The following is a 24,358-nucleotide window of genomic DNA, read 5'->3' as shown; positions in this document are numbered from 1 at the left end:
GAGCTTGAAACAAGGCAAGACAAGGGACTGGATTTTTGGTTGTCGAATGCCTCAGTTAGCGGCCAGAGTGGGTGTTAATGGGAGCGTAAGAGGTCACCGACCGGGAGCCTAGCTTTTAATGCTCCGACCGAAAATTCATTAGAGGCTCATTGGGGGTGCAAACCAGTAGTGACTGACCGCTGACGATCAGTGCGATCCTGACGTCAGTCCTGGTGCAACATCCACGCTTGCACCCTGGTCGGTAAATTAGGGGCGGCCTCCTCATTTAGCGGCCGCCAAGAACAACGTCGGGAAAAACAGTCAGTACAGGCTTACAGAGTCGTTAACTGGCGGCTACTTAAAGGGATGAGGAAGCACTTCCCTCGGAGGTCACAGTCAGTGCAATGTTTACACACAGCACGCTGCGTGAGCCTCCGAGTTTGCAGCGGCAGACAGAAATAAGAACTCGGTTTGAGAAAAGGTGATTTTGAAAACTTTAATGTGTGCATTACTATGTCGCGCCTTTAAGATTCGGCTTTTTCTGTGATCTGAGTCGGAGTTTGGTGCCTGTGCAATGACTCGGTTAAATTTAGCGCCAGCATTTTCGTTAGCGCCCCCCCAGCTCTGGTGTGCAATGGTTGATTTAGCGCCCCTGTCAACTCTTTAACCGATTCTGACGAATTTCTGGGCGGGAAATGCAAACTTTTTCGAGTACCGCTCCCCCTCGATTAACGCTAGAACAGAGGCGCGACCTAATTTCTCCCCTATGGTGTGACAATGGACTCGAGACTGGCAAAGGCTGCGCCGCAGATCACTGACGCCTCCCTTGATGTGCTGCTGGTGTCAGTGAGGAGCTGGAGAGAGACACTGTTCCCCAGCAATGGGATGATGAAACCTGCTACTGACACCAAGAAGGCTAGGCTGCGGGTGGCCAAGGAGGTCAGCAGCACGAGCTCATGTATTCAGCACATGAAGTGCTTCAATGATCGAACTAGTTTAGACTGCGGCAGGACAAAAGCATCAAGGCAGCTCCCCGGGAATCTTGCGCACACCTGCATAACTATTTTTTTTGTCATTGCACACCAGCTGCACATTGATGGAGTGGCAGCCTTTGCGATTGACGAATACTCCTGGTTGATCTGGGGGTGCCTGAAATACCATGTGTGTGCAGTCGATGAGGACCTGCACCTGCGGAAGCCAGCACGTGAAGCAAATCCAAGCGGCCGCTCATTCTGACTTGCGTCATCGCAAGCGAAGTTCACATGATTGCCGGCCCTGGCAAACATGTCATCAGTCACCTTTCTTAAGCATTTATGGGCGGTCGACTGGGAGTTCCTGGATATGTCTCCGACAGAGTCCTGAAAGGATCTGGAGGCTAAAAAGTTGCGGGCAGTGGTGACGTTGACAGCAGGTCTTCTCGGAGGTGGTAGATGTCTGCCACCACCTGATGCGACAACCTGAGCCTCCTGAAACACTGCTGTTCGAACATGTCAAAGAAACTCAGCCTCTGTCTGTACTCCCTTCTATGTACAGCCTTCTACAGGCTACACCCCTCTCCTGCTCCCCTCTTTGCTGTCCAGCTACAGGTCTCCGAACAGCAGGCTGCTGCTGTTGCTGATCATAAGAACATAAGAATTAGGAACAGGAGTAGGCCATCTAGCCCCTCGAGCCTGCTCCGCCATTCAACAAGATCATGGCTGATCTGGCCGTGGACTCAGCTGCACTTACCCGCCCGCTCCCCATAACCCTTAATTCCCTTATTGGTTAAACATCGATCTATCTGTGATTGGAATACATTTAATGAGATAGCCTCAACTGCTTCCTTGGGCAGAGAATTCCACAGATTCACAACCCTCTGGGAAAATAAATTTCTTCTCAACTCGGTTTTAAATTGGCTCCCCCGTATTTTGAGGCTGTGCCCCCTAGTTCTAGTCTCCCTGACCAGTGGAAACAACCTCTTTGCCTCTATCTTGTCTATCCCTTTCATTATTTTAAATGTTTCTATAAGATCACCCCTCATCCTTCTGAACTCCAACGAGTAAAGACCCAGTCTACTCAATCTATCATCATAAGGTAACCTCCTCATCTCTGGAATCAGCCTAGTGAATCGTCTCTGTACCCCCTCCAAAGCTAGTATATCCTTCCTTAAGTAAGGTGACCAAAACTGCACGCAGTACTCCAGGTGCGGCCTCACCAATACCCTGTACAGTTGCAGCAGAACCTCCCTGCTTTTGTACTCCATCCCTCTCGCAATGAAGACCAACATTCCATTCGCCTTCCTGATTACCTGCTGCACCTGCAAACTAACTTTTTGGGATTCATGTACAAGGACCCCCAGGTCCCTCTGCACCGCAGCATGTTGTAATTTCTCCCCATTCAAATAATATTCCCTTTTACTGTTTTTTTTCCAAGGCAGATGACCTCACATTTTCCAACATTGTATTCCATCAGCCAAACCTTAGCCCATTCGCTGAACCTATCTAAATCTCTTTGCAGCCTCTGTGTGTCCTCTACACAACCCGCTTTCCCACTAATCTTTGTGTCATCTGCAAATTTTGTTACACTACACTCCGTCCCCTCTTCCAGGTCATCTATGTATATTGTAAACAGTTGTGGTCCCAGCATCGATCCCTGTGGCACACCACTAACCACCGATTTCCAACCCGAAAAGGAGCCATTTATCCCGACTGTCTGCTTTCTGTTCGCCAGCCAATTCTCGATCCATGCTAATACATTTCCTTTGACTCCGCGTACCTTTATCTTCTGCAGTAACCTTTTGTGTGGCACCTTATCGAATGCCTTTTGGAAATCTAAATACACCACATCAATAGGTACACCTCTATCCACCATGCTCGTTATATCCTCAAAGAATCCCAGTAAATTAGTTAAACATGATTTCCCCTTCATGAATCCATGTTGCGTCTGCTTGATTGCACTATTCCTATCTAGATATCCCACTATTTCTTCCTTAATGATAGCTTCAAGCATCTTCCCCACTACAGATGTTAAACTAACCGGCCTATAGTTACCTGCCTTTTGTCTGCCCCCTTTTTTAAACAGAGGCGTTACATTAGCTGCTTTCCAATCCGCTGGTACCTCCCCAGAGTCCAGAGAATTTTGGTAGATTATAACGAATGCATCTGCTATAACTTCCGCCATCTCTTTTAATACCCTGAGATGCATTTCATCAGGACCAGGGGACTTGTCTACCTTGAGTCCCATTAGCCTGTCCAGCACTACCCCCCTAGTGATAGTGATTGTCTCAAGGTCCTCCCTTCCCACATTCCCGTGACCAGCAATTTTTGGCATGGTTTTTGTGTCTTCCACTGTGAAGACCGAAGCAAAATAATTGTTTAAGATCTCAGCCATTTCCACATTTCCCATTATTAAATCCCCCTTCTCATCTTCTAAGGGATCAACATTTACTTTAGTCACTCTCTTCCGTTTTATATATCGGTAAAAGCTTTTACTATCTGTTTTTATGTTTTGCGCAATTTTACTTTCGTAATCTATCTTTCCTTTCTTTATCGCTTTCTTAGTCATTCTTTGCTGTCGTTTAAAATGTTCCCAATCTTCTAGTTTCCCACTAACCTTGACCACCTTATACGCATTGGTTTTTAATTTGATATTCTCCTTTATTTCCTTGGTTATCCACGGCTGGTTATCCCTTCTCTTACCGCCCTTCTTTTTCACTGGAATATATTTTTGTTGAGCACTATGAAAGAGCTCCTTAAAAGTCCTCCACTGTTCCTCAATTGTGCCACTGTTTAGTCTGTGATTCCAGTCTACTTCAGCCAACTTTTTCCTCATCCCACTCTAGTCCCCTTTGTTTAAGCTTAATACACTCGTTTGAGACACTACTTCCTCACCCTCAAACTGTATTACAAATTCAACCATTCTGTGATCACTCATTCAGAGAGCATCTTTTACCAGGAGGATCATATTGGTCATTCTCCGAGGTCCAACCTAAGGCAGTCAAAGCACCACCCATCCTGATGTGATTCATAAAACCTCCAAAGTGTAGAAAGTAACCTCTCAACAAAAGCACTGTGAACAAACCCTTCCCCACGAACAGGTAAGAAAGGAGCTGTGAGTACCGAGTGGTACTAATTGCAGTATTTCCATGAGTTTGATTCAGCCCCCTCAATTGCCGCTGTGATCTCGCCTTGCCTTCACTGGTGAGTTTCAGGAAGCCCAGTAAACCTGTGGATGCACTGTTAAATTTCAAAGTGAGTTGAAACATCGCTCCAATTGAGTGATTGGCATATCCCGAGGAGGTTGCGCGCAATCAGCCTAACACGCTCGAATTAAACACGATTGGTGGATTGGAGCTGGCTTTCTAACATGCTTGCTTTTTTGCTGGTTTTAATCTCCTATTCGCACCCAAGGCCACGTGCTTATCCATCTTAAAATCCGCCCGCCTCCTCCAGGCTTCATTATCATATTTATCATTGAATCTGATCTGGAGCAAGATGGGCGCTGCTGGGAAGCAAGGCCAGTTGAAGAAGGAAACCATTTTCTCAATTCCCGGTTTTTCTCCATTTCTCGTTCTTGCTTTCCTTCTCCCCATAAGATAGTGAAACACGCTGAGGCACGTCAATTGTATCTTGCGCCAAAATAACCACATTCCAACAGCACCCTCCAAGTATATACAGGCTTAATTACTTGAGATTGCCAATAACCCATCCTTTTGCACTTTGGGATACCAATTTCCTCTTCAAAAACTCTATGGGGCGGAAATTGCCCCTCTGAGAAAGGTCTGTTAGTGCCTCCTCCGGGAGGTGCTAACCGGGGCGCTAAAGGGTTTTTGCCCGGGTGCGGCAGCCAGAGCGCTCACCCCTGGAATCGCACCCGGGGCTCGGAGCACGGAAAGTGCTTTAGGCCGTGCCCCTCGATTACCGCACTGGCGCAGTGCATGCATGGCGATGACGTCATCTCCGTGCAAGCCGGCCCCTTATCACCCCGCGCTGACCCCTTTGCATCCCACGGGGGAAATTGCCCCCGCTGGACGCGAGGTTGGCGCAGGGCGAGAAGCTGTGGTTGCTGTCGGCCCGACATTGGTGGACGCTGGTGCGGCTGAGCCGCTAACGTGCAGCCCCCTCTCGGGTGCCGGGCCGCTGGCCAAGCTGACACCCTCCCTGCTGGCCCAGTGGGCCCACCGAAGCAGCTGCAAAGTTCGCAGTGGCCCTCCCATTTAACAGAAGGGGAGAAACATTGTGACAGATGTTGTGATCAGCGCGGCTCTGAGCGTTGCGCCATGCAAACGCTCCGTTAATACTCCGTTACCGCCACACAACATCTTTTGGCTCTAAATGCCCAATTCCGGAACATTTAGCGGTCCGGTTTGCCGCCGCTAAATTTTCTTTTAATTCAAACTGTGCGCTCCAAACCTGGCGCGCGGCAATTTTGGCCCCTACTGTTAGTACATAGAAGCCTGTCTTTGAGATCCCTGATTAAGTCAATACCCTATTAACAGGATGCTCAAGGTGCCGTGCATTGTACATTATGGGTACATTACCAGCAATGCCACTTTAAAACATATGTAATCTTTCTTATACAGTAGTGCGTAACATAATATGGTCGAGTCTTTATCATTAATGGGGAGTTACTGATAGTCTAGCTGATATGATTTGATGATTACTGCATTCTTTTAATTAAATTATAAATTATGGTATCTCTCTGTTTTTGAAGCTACTTAACTCAACCATTTAATGAATAGTTTGAAGCTGAATTGCTGATTATGCATTTACTGCATTAAATGACAGCTCTTTTCCCAGCCAGTAATACATTTTTGTTAACAGGGCTGTTTTATTAAAAGCCTTAATGTCATTACAAGCGGTATGAAGCAGCAATCAAACCTTTGAGGCTCTGTGACTGCTAATTTGTACAACCTTCCCTGTGTAAAAGGAATACGGAAGGCCAAGCCAATCAAGTTAGGAGGACGATTATTATGTACATTTGAAATTACCAGCTCATGGATTCCTAAGTGTAGAGGAGTCAGTAATTTATAATTATTTCACTTGTGAGGCAGACCAGTGGAGCTCAATCGCAACATTACTGCTTTTGAGCTATGTCATACGTTCAACGGTGGAACACAGATCTTGCTAAATGCTTTCAATTGCAGTTTCTTCTGTAACGGTTCAGCTAAAAGTTGATTTTACTTTCTGGACAGGAACTTATTCTTACACAGTCACATTATACCAGGGAGTTTCCATTATTAATTGCCAAGAATAATCTGCTTATGCGTTATAAGGGGAGGGCAGCAGCAGCCAAGTTCATGGCACCATGGGTGGCTCTGCTGCACAGGAGGGCAGGAAAAAGAGCGGGAGAGCTATAGTGACAGGGGTTTCAATTGTAAGGGGAATAGATAGGCGTTTCTGCGGCCGCAACCAAGACTCCAGGGATGGTATGTTGCCTCCCTGGTGCAAGGGTCAAGGATGTCTCGGAGCGGGTGCAGGACATTCTGAAAAGGGAGGGTGAACAGCCAGTTGTTGTGGTGCATATAGATACCAACGATATCAGTAAAAAACGGGATGAGGTCCTACGAGACGAATTTAGGGAGCTAGGAGCTAAATTAAAAAGTAGGACCTCAAAAGTAGTAATCTCAGGATTGCTACCAGTGCCACATGCTAGTCAGAGTAGGAATCGCAGGATAGCTCAGATGAATATGTGGCTTGAGGAGTGGTGCAAAAGAGAGGGATTCAAATTCCTGGGACATTGAAACCGGTTCTGGGGGAGGTGGGACCAGTACAGACCGGACGATCTGCACCTGGGCAGGACCGGAACCAATGTCCTAGGGGCAGTGTTTGCTAATGCTGTTGGGGAGGAGTTAAACTAATATGGCAGGGGGATGGGAACCTATGCAGGGAGACAGAGGGAAATAAAATGGAGTCAGAAGCAAAAGATAGAAAGGAGAATAGTAAAAGTGGAGGGCAGAGAAACCCAAGGCAAAAAACAAAAAGGGCCACATTACAGCAAAATTCTAAAGGGGCAAAGTGTGTTAAAAAGACAAGCCTGAAGGCTCTGTGCCTCAATGCAAGGAGTATTCGGAATTCGAAGGTGGATGAATTAACTGCGCAGATAGCAGTTAACGGATACGATGTGATTGGCATCATGGAGACATGGCTCCAGGGGGACCAAGGCTGGGAACTCAACATCCAGGAGTATTCAACATTTAGGAAGGATAGACATAAAGGAAAAGGAGGCAGGGTGGCGTTGCTGATTAAAGAGGAAATCAATGCAATTGTTAGGAAGGGCATCAGCTTGGATGATGTGGAATCGGTATGGGTGGAGCTACGGAATACCAAAGGGCAGAAAACGCAGGTGGGAGTTGTGTACAGGCCACGAAATAGTAGTAGTGAGGTTGGGGATAGCATCAAACAAGAAATAAGGGAGGTGTGCAATAAAGGTACAGCAGTAATCATGGGCGACTTTAATCTACATATTGATTGGTCTAAGCTAACTGGTAGCAATGCGGTGGAGGAGGATGTCCTGGAGTGTATTAGGGATGGTTTTCGAGACAAATATGTCAAGGAACCAACCAGAGAGCTGGCCATCCTAGACTGGGTGATGTGTAATGAGAAGGGAATAATTCGTAATCTTGTTGTGTGAGGCCCCTTGGGGAAGAGTGACCATAATATGGTAGAATTCCTTATTAAGATGGAGAGTGACAAAGTTAATTCGGAAACTAGGATCCTGAACTTAAGGAAAGGTAACTTCGGTGGTACGAGGTGCGAATTGGCTAGAATGGACTGGCAAAGGATACTTAAACGGTTGACGATGGATAAGCAATGGCAAACATTTAAAGATCACATGGATGAACTTCAGCAATTGTACATCCCTGTCTGGAGTAAAAATAAAAAGGGGAAGGTGGCTCAACCGTGGCTAACAAGGGAAATTAAGGATAGTGTTAAAGCCAAGGAAGAGGCATATAAATTGGCTAAAAAAAAGCAACAAACCTGAGGACTGGGAGAAATTTAGAATTCAACAGAGGAGGACTAATGGTTTAATTAAGAGGGGGAAGATAGAGTACGAGAAGAAGCTAGCAGGGAACATAAAACCTGACTGCAAAAGCTTCTATAAATATGTGAAGAGAAAAAGATTAGTGAAGACAAAGGTAGGTCCCTTGCTGTCGGATTCAGGTGAATTTATAATGGGGAACAAAGAAATGGCAGACCAATTGAACCAATACTTCGGTTCTGTCTTCACGAAGGAAGACACAAATAACCTTCCGAATGTACGAGGGGACAGTGGGTTTAGTGAGAAGGAGGAACTGAAGGATATCCTTATTAGGCAGGAAATTGTATTAGGGAAATTGATGGGATTGAAGACCGATAAATCCCCGGGGCCTGATAGTCTGCATCCCAGAGTACTTAAGGAAGTGGCCCTAGAAATAGTGGCTGCATTGGTGATCATTTTCCAACAGTCTATCGACTCTGGATCAGTTCCTATGGACTGGAGGGTAGCTAATGTAACACCACTTTTTAAAAAAGGAGAGAGAGAGAAAACGGGTAATTATAGACCGGTTAGCCTCACATCAGTAGTGGGGAAAATGTTGGAATCAATCATTAAGGATGAAATAGCAGCGCATTTGGAAAGTAGTGACAGGATCGGACCAAATCAGCATGGATTTATGAAAGGGAAATCATGCTTGGCGAATCTTCTGGAATTTTTTGAGGATGTAACTAGCAGAGTGGACAAGGGAGAACCAGTGGATGTGGTGTATTTGGACTTTCAAAAGGCTTTTGACAAGGTTCCGCACAAGAGATTGGTGTGCAAAATCAAAGCGCATGGTATGAGGGGTAACGTACTGATGTGGATGGAGAACTGGTTGGCAGACAGGAAGCAGAGAGTCGGGATAAACGGGTCCTTTTCAGAATGGCAGGCAGTGACTAGTGGAGTGCCGCAGGGCTCAGTGCTGGGACCCCAGCTCTTTACAATATACATTAACGATTTAGATGAAGGAATTGTGTAATATTTCTAAGTTTGCGGATGACACTAAACTGGGTGGTGGTGTGAGCTGTGAGGAGGACGCTAAGAGGCTGCAGGGTGACTTGGATAGGTTAGCTGAGTGGGCAAATGCATGGCAGATGCAGTATATTGTGGATAAATGTGAGGTTATCCATTTTGTGGGCAAAAACACGAAGGCATAATATTATCTGAATGGCGGCAGATTAGGAAAAGGGGAGGTGCAACGAGACCTGGGTGTCATGGTTCATCAGTCACTAAAAGTGGACATGCAGGTACAGCAGGTGGTAAAGAAGGCAAATGGTATGTTGGCCTTCATAGCTAGGGGATTTGAGTATAGGAGCAGAGAGGTCTTACTGCACTTGTACAGGGCCTTAGTGAGGCCTCACTAGGAATATTGTGTTCAGTTTTGGTCTCCTAATCTGAGGAAGGACGTTCTTGCTATTGAGGTAGTGCAGCGAAGGTTCACCAGACTGATTCCAGGGATGGCGGGATTGTCATAGGAGAGAGTGGATCAACTGGGCCTTTATTCACTGGAGTTTAGAAGGATGAGAGGGGATCTCATAGAAACGTATAAGATTCTGACGGGACTGGACAGGTTAGATGCGGGAAGAATGTTCCCGATGTTGGGGAAGTCCAGAACCAGGGGACATAGCCTTAGGATAAGGGATAGGCCATTTAGGACTGAGATGAGGAGAAACTTCTTCACTCAGAGTTGTTAACTTGTGGAATTCCCTGCTGCAGAGAGTTGTTGATGCCAGTTCATTGGATATATTTAAGAGGGAGTTAGATATGGCCCTTACGGCTAAGGGGATCAAGGGGTATGGAGAAAAAGCAGGAAAGGGGTACTGAAGGAATGATCAGCCATGATCTTGTTGAATGGCGGTGCAGGCTCGAAGGGTCGAATGGCCTACTCCTGCACCTATTTTCTATGTTTCTATGTTTCTAAAATTCATGGCTGTGCATGCTGAATTAATAGTCTTTGGGATCCAAAGTCACACGGCCTCTCAATGGTATCATGGCCAATGAAAATAAAACTAGCTCCTGCTACATACTACTTTTGGAAGAATAGAAAAGAGTCACACAGCAAAACGTTTAGAAAACATTTTTAAAAATTGTTCTGGGAGGAAGGCATTTCTGACAAGGCCGACATTTATTGTCCATCCCTAATAGCCCTTGAGAAGGTAGTGGTGAGCCGCCTTCTTGAACTGCTGCAGTCTGTGTGTGAAGGTACTCCCACAGTGCTGTTAGGGAGGAAGTACCAGGATTTTGACCCAGCGACGATGAAGGAACGGCGATATATTTACAAGTCAGGATGGTGTGTGACTTGGATGGGAACTTGCAGGTGATTGTGTTCCCATCATCATCATCATCATCATCATAGGCAGTCCCTCGGAGTCGAGGATGACTTGCTTCCACTCTAAAAGTGAGTTCTCAGGTGGCTGAAGAGTCCAATGCAGGACCTACAGTCTCTGTCACACTGTGGGACAAACAGTGGTTGAAGGAAAGGATGGGTGGGGAGTCTGGTTTGCCGCACGCTCCTTCTGCTGTTTGCGCTTGGTTTCTGCATGCTCTCGGCGACGAGACTCGAGATGCTCAGCACCCTCCCAGATGCTCTTCCTCCACTTTGGGTGGTCTTGGGCCAGGGATTCCCAGGTGTCGGTGGGGATGTTGCACTTTGTCAAGGAGGCTTTGAGGGTGTCCTTGAAGCGTTTCCTCTGCCACCTGGGGCTCGCTTGCCGTGACGAAGCTCTGAGTAGAGCGCTTGCTTTGGGAGTCTCGTGTCGGGCATGCAGACAATGTGTCCTGCCCAACGAAGCTGATCAAGTGTGGTCAGTGCTTCGATTCTGGGGATGTTGGCCTGGGCGAGAACACTGACTTATGTGCACCTATCCTCCTAATGGATTTGCAGGATCTTGCGGAGGCGTGCCCAGCACTTTAAGATGTCTGCTGTATATAGTCTACGTCTCTGAGCCATATAGGAGGGCGGGTATCACCACTGCCCTGTAGATCATAATCTTGGTGCCAGATTTGAGATCCTGGTCTTCAAACACTCTTTTCCTCAGGCAACCGAAGGCTGCGCTGGCACACTGGAGGCGGTTTTGGACCTCGTCATCGACGTCTGCCCTTGCTGACAGTAGGCTCCCGAGGTATGGAAAATGGACCACATTGTCCAAGGCCTCGCCGTGAATTTTGATAACCAGGGAGCAGTGCTGTGTGGCGGGGTCAGGTTGGTGGAGGACACACTTGCGTTAGAAAAGAACATTTATAAGTAATCAAAATTTAAGTAAATTTAAGTTGATAACCGAATCCTGAGAATTAGCTGTTAAAGAACATAGGAACATCAGGTCATAGGAACAGGAGTAGGACATCTAGCCCGTCAAGCCTGTACTACCATTCAGTTATTACAATGCATTAGTTCGATGGTGATCACAGGCTTAAACTGATTCCAGAACCGGACGGCGAAAGCGTGGGTGACTCCTCTTTCTCTTGCTTACAATTCATCATTGCTCCTCCTATTCCTCCAGCTTTCCAGATTGTGACTGTAGTATCCGCACATCCCTGCCTGCTTTCCCATATCCCTCTAGACAGAACATCTTGGGGCTGCAGGCACAGAATATCATTTGCACTTCCTCTCTTGTGTCACAGCAAACTTCCCTTTCATTTTGTTTGGCCCTGCATGGCCCCTTACATTTGGTGTTAATGCCAAGTTTGTGAGTATGCACATTCATGGGAATATTTTGTAAATGTTAAGCAGTGCTATTCTGAGGATATGTGGTCTCTTCAAGATCATGTTGTCACTTGGCTTCTTTATAAGATAGAGTCCTATGAGATTGGAGGGAGATTCCTTGGCAGGTTAATGAATCCATTGCATTCTCGTAGGAGGAGGGTTAATTTACTTATTTGTCCACAGGATGTGGGAATCGTTGGCAAGGCCGGCATTTATTGCCCATCCCTAATTTCCCATGAGAAGATGGTGGTGAGCCACCTTCTTGAACTGCTGCAGTCCTTGTGGTGAAGGCACTCCCACAGTGCTGACTTTGTTGTAGTGGTTTGGTTCAACGAATGGCTTGCTAGGCCATTTCAGAGGGCAATTAAGAGTCAACCACATTGCTGTGGGACTGGAGTCACACATAGGCCAGACCGGGTAAGGACGGCAGATTTCCTGATTGAGTTCCTGACTAAGGCTGGTATTATTGTGTACAAAGGGTAGATAGGTTGTTGGGTGATTATCCTCATAATCACTGTGGTCTATTGGAACTCGTTTTCATTACCTTCGGGGTTCAGAAAAGAATTTCCAAGACTTAATTTTCTCCCTGAATTGGTCTAGCATTTTTTAAAATCTAACTCCCAGGAGATTGCATAGCTGTTGGTGGGAGGGGAACACGGGTCATGATGCTTAATTGCAGCATGACTGAGTGGGACAGGCTCGATGGACCAGCTGATATTTCCTGTCCATCAGTTTTGCATGTTCATATGTCGACAGATGCAAGTCCCTCAGCCTTTTGAATCTGTCATTCACTAGATCAGATGATTTTATGTTGAAAACCACTTTTGTGAAAGTGCAGCCTCATGCCAATTGATAAGTGCAGTGTACCATAGGGACATTTATTTTCCCCAGTGGAAAGCTTCACCTGTCAGCATGAAATCATTAACAACTCCTTACGGGATTTGAATATGCTGTCGCCGACCATTCAGAGCCAGAACAAGAGTATAGTACTGATTGAACAGGATAGAAAACTCGGTACAGCAGTATTACGGAAGCCAACACCGCTGTTACTCCTTGCCTTGTTTTCTGCCTCTTTTAAAACTCATTTCATGACATGCATGGCCAATTTTTAATGAATAATAAAAGATGTAGATAATAATTGCAATAACAGCTGGCCATTAACCAGATGCAGTTCTTTGTGTCAAAACAGAGAGACAGACTATTATCTGAATGGTGACAGATTAGGAAAAGGGGAGGTGCAAAGAGACCTGGGTGTCATGGTACATCAGTCATTGAAGGTTGGCATGCAGGTGCAGCAGGCGGTTAAGAAAGCAAATGGCATGTTGGCCTTCATAGCAAGGGGATTTGAGTACAGGGGCAGGGAGGTGTTGCTACAGTTGTACAGGGCATTGGTGAGGCCACACCTGGAGTATTGTGTACAGTTTTGGTCTCCTAACCTGAGGAAGGACATTCTTGCTATTGAGGGAGTGCAGCGAAGATTCACCAGACTGATTCCCGGGATGGCGGGACTGACCTATCAAGAAAGACTGGATCAACTGGGCTTGTATTCACTGGAGTTCAGAAGAATGAGAGGGGACCTCATAGAAATATTTAAAATTCTGACGGGGTTAGACAGGTTAGATGCAGGAAGAATGTTCCCAATGTTGGGGAAGTCCAGAACCAGAGGTCACAGTCTAAGGATAAGGGGTAAGCCATTTAGGACCGAGATGCGGAGGAACTTCTTCACCCAGAGAGTGGTGAACCTGTGGAATTCTCTACCACAGAAAGTTGTTGAAGCCAATTCACTAAATATATTCAAAAAGGAGTTAGATGAAGTCCTTACTACTAGGGGGATCAAGGGGTATGGCGAGAAAGCAGGAATGGGGTACTGAAGTTGAATGTTCAGCCATGAACTCATTGAATGGCGGTGCAGGCTAGAAGGGCCGAATGGCCTACTCCTGCACCTATTTTCTATGTTTCTATGTTTCTATGTGTCCTGAAAAATAAGTGTGTGATAAATTGATTGAGAAGTCCACATTCCTACAAAACAAAAATTTACAGCCACCTTTACACCATATTAATCGAAAATATTTCCAGCTCGCTTAGGATGACGTATGAACAGAATCCTTTCTTAGACTCCATGTGGTTCTCACTGGGAAGAAAAGCATTATCAGACCTGTAACAGAACAATGCCGATAAAAATTTCGCCGTACATATTGCATGGCCTGAAGGCTTGTCCAAACCCCACACAATCGGCAAAAGAAAAACGCTGCTAGACTTCATCCCACTGTGTATAAGCACAGTACACTGCCAATTTCCATAGAATGCTGAATGTGGAGGCATTTCTACCAAGCACCACACGGAGGTGTAAAGCGGTACCAGAACTCATGCTGTGCATTTCAGGCAGAAAATACTTGCATTCCACTTCAATTTTTGTCCTTCATGAGTTTTCAACAACCACCAGGGTCAAATTTGAGCAACATGACTTATGATGCCCTATATGTATTTAAACTGATTTACGCAGCCAGAACATGTTGCCATATTCCATACTGTGCTGTAGGGGCAGAAAGCACTTCAGTCTCTGTGTTAAATTGAGAAACTGAACAATATTGACTTCATGTAAATAAGGCTTCACATATCAGCCAATGAAGTGCCACTGCTCAGAGTGCAGGACACCACCAAGGTGGAAAAGGCTGAAAGAGAAAACAAAATCAAGGAGGAAGAGAGGATTGATTGACACGAGGCTTGGATTTTAAAAGCCAAAAAGGTTGTAGGAGGAGGTCTAGACTGAGAAGATCCCAAAATGTTGAGGTCCTGGGACAGAATGGATTAGAGAAGGAGCCTGTAAGCAGTCCTGGTTGGTAGTGAGTGTAAAAGCAAGAAAGTAACGCACTGAAAAGGTGCAAAAGCGTCTTAAGTGATATAAACCTGCCTCTGTGACAGTGGCATCATAGAATCATAGAAAATAGGTGCTGGAGTAGGCCATTCGGCCCTTCGAGCCTGCACCACCATTCAATAAGATCATGGCTGACCATTCCCTCAGTACCCCTTTCCTGCTATCTCTCCATACCCCTTGATCTCTTTAGCCGTAAGGGCCATATCTAACTCCCTCTTGAATATATCCAATGAACTGACATCAACAACTCTCTGCGGCAGGGAATTCCACAGGTTAACAACTCTCTGAGTGAAGAAGTTTCTCCTCGTCTCAGTCCTAAATGGCCTACCCCTTATCCTAAGACTGTGTCCCCTGGTTCTGGACTTCCCCAACATCGGAAACATTCTTCCCGCATCTAACCTGTCCAGTCCCGTCAGAATCTTGTAAGTTTCTATGCGATCCCCTCTCATCCTTCTAAACTCCAGGGTATAAAGGCCCAGTTGATCCAGTCTCTCCTCATATGTCAATCCTGCCATCCCGGGTATCAGTCTGGTGAACCTTCGCTGCACTCCCTCAATAGCAACATCCTTCCTCAGATTAGGAGACCAAAACTGAACACAATATTCCAGATGAGGCCTCATGTACATCCTGATGGTGCAGCTAAACCTGCAAAAAGATGTCGATGAAAGGAAAATTTCTGCAATGATTTCTGCGTGCAAATCGCAATCAGCTTAACATAAGAACATAAGAAATAGGAGCAGAAGTAGGCCATACGGCCCCTCGAGCCTGCTCCGCCATTCAATAAGATCATGGCTGATCTGATCTTAGCCTCAACTTCACTTTTCTGCCTGCTCCCCATAACCCTTGACTCCCCTATAGTTCAAGAATCAGTCTATCTCAGCCTTGAATATATTCAATGACTGAAAGGGAAGGGAGGCTGAATTATTTATTTTAAAAGTAAACTGTGCTTTCCTAATATGTAGTTTCATGTTCAGCCATGAATTCATTGAATGGCGGTGCAGGCTCGAAGGGCCGAATGGCCTACTCCTGCACCTATTTTCTATGTTTCTATGTATTTCTTTGCAACAGAAAGCTGTGATTTCTGCGTTTATCCATACCAGAAACTCTTTTCACATTTGCAAACTGTCCTTGTGTGTTTGATGAATTTCGGTGGCAGTTATATGTATGGTGACACACTGGTGACATCAAAGATCCCATGGTTGCCAAACGTCACTGTGTAAATGTGTGGTCACTGAACCAGAAAAAGACAGATCATCTAAGTTGGGCAAGGCGGATGTAGCTTCTTCTGTATGCTTTCATTTCCCATTGACTGCTGGGTTGTGTCCATGGCCGACAACTTGTATGCCATCTGGTGCTGCATGTCCTCTTTGGCACCCTTTTCTATCTTGTTTTCTTTTTCGTTGTCTGTTGCCTTACCCCTTCTTAAAAATAAAATCACATTTAGACTGTCAGTTGGTCCACAGATTCTCATCTCTCTTGCACAGTCATTTTTTTAAGGTTCAAGGAAGAAAGCACAAAAAATGTAGGGCATTTAATTCTGTTTCACCTGCCCTTTAGTCATCCCAAACTCTCTCCTCTTTATTCTCTGTTCCTCATTCTCCCACTTTTATTTTTACTATTTAAACTTTATGGGGCCAAAATTGCTCTTTTTTTTTAAGGCCTCTCAGTAACGGGGCGATAAGACCTTCCCGCCCGGGGCCCGTTTCCACTGCGCCTCATTCTTCCCGGTGCACCGACCCCTTTTGCGCCCCACGGGGCGCGAGACTGCCGGTGGCTGGGTGCTGCAGCCTAATTGTCGGCCCGGCCGAACCCCTCCCTGGTGGCCCAGTGGACACCATGGAGGCCTCACTAGGCCTCACAGCGTCCTTCCTCTTTAAGTGAAGGGGAGAGACTTTGTGATGCGCCGGCGTGACACGGCACGTTCCCATCGCTGATGGTCAATGCCCTGCTCCCGCCCCGACCCCTCCCCGCTACCGCCTCCAACAACGCTGGGAGTCATTTTTTGATTTAAAGAGCCCAAATTCACGGTTCTTTTCCCTGCCTCCCGCCGGGCAGTAATAATTCAAATAATTCGAATTAGCTCCTCGAAACGGGGCAGAGGGTAATTTCCCCCCCCCCACCCCGATCCCCCTTACTGTCTTTTTATTTATTATACCTTTACCTTATTTTCTTTATTTCTTTTTAAAGTGACTTTAAACATTTCCCTTTGTTGTTCCTTCTTCTGGCTCCTCGACCCAGTTGTCCATTTTTGGAGATGGAACCTATCTCAAAAACAAAATGGTCGTCCACTAAAAACTGGCTCTGAAGATTCGCATTTTGACCAACTGTAGATATGTTCGCTTAACGTCAGAAAGATATTGGAATCTTTACTTAAAGAAACCAAAAATATAACAAATAATAGCCAGCACGGATTTCAACAGCTTTATCAACCTTACTCAATTCTTTGAAGATGTAATAGAAAGAGTAGACAAGGGTAATGCAGTGGATGTGATATATATATAAACTTTCAAAAGGCTTTTGGTAAGCTACTGAATAGTCGACTCATGACTAAGGTCAGAGCATGTGGAATCAGGGAATATGTAGCAGAATGGATAGCAAGCTGATGACAAAACAGAAAACAATATATGGGTTAAAGGTAGTTACTCAGACTGGCAGAAGGCAGGTAGTGGTTTTACATAAGGATCGGCGCTGGGACCACATAAATTATTTGGATTTAGGAATAGGAAGTACAATATCAAAATTTGCAGATGACACCAAATTGAGGAGTATGGTTTATACTGTGACCAAATACAAAAAGACTTTTAACAAATGTGCAGAATGGGCGTGTAAATGGCAAATGAATTTCAGTACAGATAAGTGTGAGATGGCGCATTTTGATAGAAGGCCACCTACTCCTTGGAAAATAAGGCGGAGAAATTAGGGGTATTTGCCACCTATTGGCACCCCTGCTAATGGGGCGGAAATGATTTTTCGCCTGGGTGCAGTGCCGCTAACAACTCCCACGAAGTTCTGCGGGCGTTTAGTGGCGGAGATGACCGGCAGCACTCCGCTCCAACCGGTAGCACCCCGCTCCACTGCGCCGCCGATGATGTCATCATCGGCGTGCACAGCGACCCATTTTCACCCCGGAGTGAAAATTCAATAGCGGCCCCTGGAGCTGCGGCAGGCGATGCCAACGACAGCTTGAGGAGGCGCTCATGGGGCAAAATTTAAAGGGGAGGAGCTGAGTTCAAACTGGATCGCAGTGTCCGTGCCGCGATCTTGCAGTCCAGCACAAAGCAGAGTGCTGGGTTGCTGCCACGGCACCCCGCTCCCTGGTGGTCCAGGCATGGCCCCGTTTCCCGGCCGCAGAGTCGGCAGCTTGGCTCTCTCCTTTAATGAAGGGGAGGGCCCTGTCTACGCGGCAGCGCTACACGTCCCATCGCGTAGCCCTGTGTCCTTCAAGGAGTCCTTCTGCCTCGCTCATGCCCCACAGAGCAAGTGGAGCATGATATTTTGCTCTCCACTTACTCTCAGGGGCGGTAACACAAATATAGGTCGTGGTGCGTGACTTATGCCCCTGGCGTAGGAACTCCCGCCTCGCGGCTGTTATCGCCCACAAATTGGGCGTTGCGCAATTTCGCTCTGTAAGAATCTAAAATGAGGTAGAGGCGCAAATAGATCTATGGATACAGATAAACAAATCATTAAATGTAGCAACACAAGTTAACAAAGTCTTAAAAAGTACATGTATAGCACTGGGTTCATTTCTAGAGGAATAGAATTCAAAAGCAGACAAGTTATGTTAAACTTATATAGAATTTTAGACCACGCTTAGAATACTGTGGACATTTCTGGTCTCCAAATTATAAAAAGGATATTGAAGCACCCGAGAAAGTTGAAAAGAGATTTAAAAGGATGATACCAGAACTGAGAGGGTACAACTATCAGGAAAGACTGAGCAGGTCGGGGCTCTTTTCTCTTCAAAAGAGACGACAGGTGATCTGATCAAATTCTGAAGGGTTCGATAGGCTACAGAAGATGCTTCCACTTGTGGGGAGTCCAAGACTAGGGACCATAAATATAAGATAGTCAGTATTAAATGCAATAAGGAATTCAGGAGAAGCTTCTTTACTCAGAGAGTAGTGAGAATGTGGAACTCGCTGCCACAGGGAGTGGTAGGGGCAAATGGCATGGATGCATTTAAGCGGAAGCAAAATAAGTAAATGTGGGAGAAAGGAATAGAAGGATATGCTGATAGGATGAGATGAGATAAAGAGAGTGGGAGGAGGCACATTTGGAGCATAAACACTGGCACAGACCTGTTGTGGTGAATGGCTTTTTTCTGTGGTCTAAATTTGATGTCATTCTATGTAATCTAATCTTTGGGTTGGTAAACTAATTAAGCTTTGCTCTTATTATCTGGATCCTTCAATTTAGATCATTGCTCTGTAATCGCTCTTGGCTATGCATTATTCAGTATCATTTATCAACAAAACAAACAGATGGCATTGTGGAATAAAAGTGACGCAAAGCATACTGTGGTGCTCTTGTTTATACCACATCAGGTTGTCCTATTGACAAGGTCTTTCTCTCAAGGGAAAGCACTTCTGCTGCTAACTTCATTGAAGCATATTGGTGGCAGCCCTGAGTTTAATTTAATGTAAATGCACCAGATGAATGGCACAAACTGAGAAAGAAGAAGGATTTAAATGTGAAACTAATGATGATGAAAGTCAAATGGCAACCTTTAGGATTGTGATTGCATTGGCACCTTCCCCAGAGAACAGATGACACTTGTTACTTAAAAAGCCTTAAGGAAATTTGGGTAAATCAACTTTTAATGGCATACACATTTAAAACGAAGGAAAGAAGCTGCTCCAATCACTACATTTGGAATCATACAAGGTGTAAGGGAGTAAAAGGTATACTTAAAACCAAAATAAGGGTATGGCATAAAATCAGGCTAAAGGGCGCAGCTCGTGCTTGTGTGCTTATCTTTAAAAAGTGCAGAACAAGCTGGAAAAGCCAGCGCAAGGTTAAAACTGTCGAACAACACATTCCAATAGATTGAGGTCAGCTCCACATGCAATGGACAAATGGAGATGCTGTGAAACCACTCAGCAGCCAGTCTGATAAGGGTTAACGAATCAATGTAGCTTCGCTGATAAGTTGTAGGCCAACCGGTGGTCATAGATGATTGTGCACGAGGACCTCACACCTCGGAAACTGTATAACTGTGTGTGAAGCCATCACTCAGTGAAGGTCCTGTCTTAGACAGCTAAGACTGTGATGCTTCCACTGCATATACTTGAATAAAGATCGTAAAGTGAATCCAAGGTTTCGTCTGTTTTGATTCCGTGATTGTTATAAGGGCAGGTGTTGATTCCTTATTTCAGGAAATCCACCTTGAAGAAGAGAAGCCTTTTTACCCCAACACAGGGATACGATTGTCAGTGCTTTTTCCACCATCAATTCGAAATCTCAGCTTAGTACATCAATTCTGTCCTATTATACTAATAGAGTACTGTCCCTCTCATTTAGTCCAGTCTCTGCATTTTAATTCAATACGCAGCTTCTGGCTCTGTGTGGGCTGAGTGGGCACAGGCTGGAGACAAGGAGCACCTGGCAACAGGAACGTGATTTACAAGTTGAATTCTTTCACCGGTATAGAGCTCTGTACAAAATCCCTCCATGTGAATGTTGGACATGTTATCCAGTAAGCATCTTTGGCTGAGTATTATGACTGTTACAGCTCCTGCAAGACACATTTCTCACACTGAACACAAAAAGGTCCAGTCCCATAGACCTTTTGATCCGAAGTGTGAGCGAGTATGCAAAGTACCTGAGATAGCGTGCCTGGGAGAGCAACAACCCCATTTATTGGCCCTGAATTCGGAGGCTTCCCGCGGGGAAATGCCTCTGATTCGCAAATAAAATGCCCGCCTACCTGGTGGTCCAGGAGGTAGGGAGATTTGCGGTCCTGGGGCTCTCCGGGTACCCGCGGGTAGAAGTCCACATATCGCAGGGGCGCACACTGTGCGCAAGCATCCCTGGGATCAGGTGCGCTGGCCCAATGAATGAAAGAAGCAGATCCCCATTCATGCTGATGGGAATTCTGTATGTACGGAAACCCTGTAAGTATGATTGGGATAACCCCAAAAAATACATCTACACTTCAAATACATTTTTAAAAAACCATCACATATTTAAAATTAATTAAAATGGCATTTAATTAAATACTTAAAATAAAAATTACATTTTTTAAAAATAATGTTTTAAATGAGCTAAAAATAAACTTACCATATTTCAAAGATTTTTTAATGTATAAATTATTGATCAAATTTTATTTTAATTACCAGGCGTAAGAATTTCACGGACATTTGCTGGGCAGAAGTTGGGCCTATGGGCGCGTACGCACCACATATGCGTCCACAGGGGCCGTAAATAACGGCCCATAGTCTTTGAATTTATACTTAGGTTTTCCAGTTTTCCATTATACACCCACATCACTTCTCAGGACGATTTGTATCAGCAACACCACATGCCAGACACCTTCATATACGACTGAATTAATGAACATGGGCAGAGCGCCTTACAGTATGAGGAAAATGCAGGCAATTTTTGAAGTCCGATCGAGTCAGATAATATCTTTGAAACAGATTATGAAAGAGTTAAATAGTCAAACCAGCCAGAAGAGTTCCTTTTGAGTAGTCTTTCTTTGCAGTGTTCAGATGATAGATAGTATACTCTTGGGAGCCTTGTAGTACCCCCAAGTTATAGTCTTAATTTATAAGCTCTGGAATTCCCTCCCTCAACCTCTCTGCTTTTCTACCTCTCTTTCCTCGTTTAAGACGCTCCTTAAAACCTACCTCTTTGACCAAGCTTTTGGCCATCTGCCGTAATTTCTTCTTATGTGGCTCGGTGTCAAATATATTTGTTTTGTCTGATAACACTCCTGTGAAGCGCCTTGGGATGTTTTACTGCGTTAAAAGCGCTATATAAATACAAGTTGTTGTTGTTGTTGTTCTTCAGAATTATGTAGACTTTCCTACCTATGAAGTTAGTGTCTCGCATGGTTCTGTCTGGCCTCTACCTCTTGCAGTCCTAGCCAGACTCTAGCCCACAGGAAAGACCCAGGACTGCCAGGCAGTGTTAAAGGGGCGCAGACCATTGATGCAAGTCATTGTCCTCTTTTCCCTGACCCTTGTGCCCGCAGAATTCTCAGTTCTCGGATGCAAGAGCCATGATCTTAGCATCTCTTGGGTCTTGGCTTTTGCTTTTTTTCCTTTTTACAGCAAATATTCTGTTGTATAATATGCAAACTATTTTATTGCTTAACAATTGTGCTACAAGCAAAGTGCAGTGAGCTGCAATTCAAAGACATGTGCCTGTGCAGATGCAACTTGACGTGTGGTGTCCGCTGTGCTATCCTATTAGTTAATGTGAAAATATTGGTCAGCAAAGTACTTTTAAACAGAACTGTGCGCCAATAGTTTTTATAATGGTAATTTATCATGTTTTCACTTTGCAAACTTGAATGGGTTTACGGATGTTTAAATGCAAAGAGAGAATACTTCGTTCATTTTAATGAGGTATAAAAAAAGACCCACATTAAGTCTTCAGGCTTCTTTGCCTTATGCTGTTGGCAACACAGGAGAGCAAATTATCACACTGAACCTCAATTAAAAAGCATGACTAGAATGAACTTGATGATTTACGATCAGTCTCCCTTGTATTGTTGCGCAGTGTCCATGTGCAGAATGTCTGCAATGTCCTAGAGAAACACTCTTCAAGATGTGCAATGAAAACTTCTGTAGCATAGATGCCGTGCAGATTAACAGTTAATAACTCCCTGATGTAATGATTCTCTCAACCGCTGTTTTCTATTAACGATAATGAAATTGGAGAGCTAGAATGGCATGGTTGATTACAACATTGCTCTTTATGCCTGAGCTCGAGGCCTGAATCCAGCCCAGACTGATGGAATGGAAGCCACCTCTCTCTGAAAGCTGACTAGGTTCCAAGAAAGATGAGTTAAAACACTTGCTCTACCTAGCTCCTCGTGATCATAAATCAACAGCACGTAACCATCAATAATCGAACACAAATTGGCAATCTCACTCAGAAAGATGGCCAAATAGCACCTGTGGGAAATGGAAATGTTGTAGTCATGCAAAAGGACATAATCCCAACCGAGGTCCAAAAGCCGTGCATGGTTCCTGAGCCTTGGCAATCAGATCTTCAAGGCCCAGACAAGTCAGTCCTATTTATGTTTATATTTATTATATGCTTGGTTTGAATATTTGCTCGTTTGTCCTGTTTGAATTTCATGGGCCTTGAGGCTTGGAAAAGACTGTATTTAACACTAATACCTCATTGGTCAATAAATACTAACATCAAGATCTATTATTACCAGGATAAATGGATTTCAACTTTCAAAGTGACTCCATAATACACACTTAGAAAGCCCAGCAGTAGGAGGTGCTCTTCAGTGATATTCATATTTAAATCCATGAGCTACACATATTCATTGCCACTCCCTCGATCTTGCCATCTCATGTGGCCTCACTACTTCCATTGTGTCAATCACATATAAGGCCATTTCTGATCACTTTTTTATATCACTGTCCACTTGCATCCCCCTTCCCTCTCCCAACCCCACTTCCATCTGTGTTCGCCCCTGGAAAAAAACTCTCCCTCCAAGTCACTTAAACAACACTTTCAAATTCCCAGGTGCCCTCCATTCACCACGGCAGTTCTGCAGCTACCGATTTGCTCAACACACCTTCTCCTCCACCTTTGATGCCCTTGTCCCCATTAAAACCATTATTCTCTCATCCTGGTCATTCTCCCTGGAACGATGCTATTCTTCATTCCCTTAACTCCAAGGGATGCAGACTTGTAAGTTTGGCTTAGCTACTCATCACCAGATCTGACTGGACTACATAAAGCACTATTGGGTCCTGCTCCTCTCTGCCAATACTGTTCACTGTTTCAGGATCATCCTGGAATGTAACGATAACCCCAGACTTCCCTGCTCCACTACAAACTATCTTCTTAAACGATTCTCCTCCACCCTCACCTCCAACAACAAGTGCAAGGAGCTCATGGACTTCCTTGTCACCAAGATTGTGTCAATCCATTCAGTTGTCTCTGCTTCTTCCTATTTCTCATCTACAAGCTGCCCCTCAGCGATCATCCGAAAACACAATGGTGCCGAAATTCAGCTCCCAAATAAGGCCCGTTACCGCTGGATTGCAGCGGCCATGCGGCGAAGTTGAGCGGCCACCGATTTCTGGTTGAATGGCCGCCACAAGCTAAATTCAGCAGGGGTGTTTTTCTGGCGGTCCCCGGCAGTGACGCACTCACGACTGCTTACCAGCACTTACCGCCGCACATCCGCCCCCCCAAAAAAAAGACAAAAGAGCTGAATTTTGGGAAAGAGGTGACCTCATCCGAAACGGCGGTAAAAATATTTGGAAAAAGGTAGGTGCGCCAGGTTTCCGGCAGGCCTGAATTTCGACCCCAACATCAAGTTCCACATGTATGCTGACGACACCCAGCACTACCTCACCACCATCTTTTTCGACACCTCCACTGTCTATGATTCGTCTTGTTGCTTGTCCAACATCGAGTACTGGATGAACAGAAAATTCTTCCAACTAAATATTGGGAAGACTGAAGCCATTGTCTTCGGTCCCCATCACAAACTCTGTTTCCTAGCCACCAATTCCATTTATCTCCCTGGCCACTATCTGAGGCTGAACCAGATCGCTCTCAACCTTGGCGTCCTATTTGACCCCAAGGTGAGCTTCCAACTACAT

Source organism: Pristiophorus japonicus, chromosome 22, assembly GCF_044704955.1.
Source record: "Pristiophorus japonicus isolate sPriJap1 chromosome 22, sPriJap1.hap1, whole genome shotgun sequence".
Lineage (NCBI taxonomy): Eukaryota > Metazoa > Chordata > Chondrichthyes > Pristiophoridae > Pristiophorus > Pristiophorus japonicus.
Note: the sequence above shows the minus strand (reverse complement) of the source record.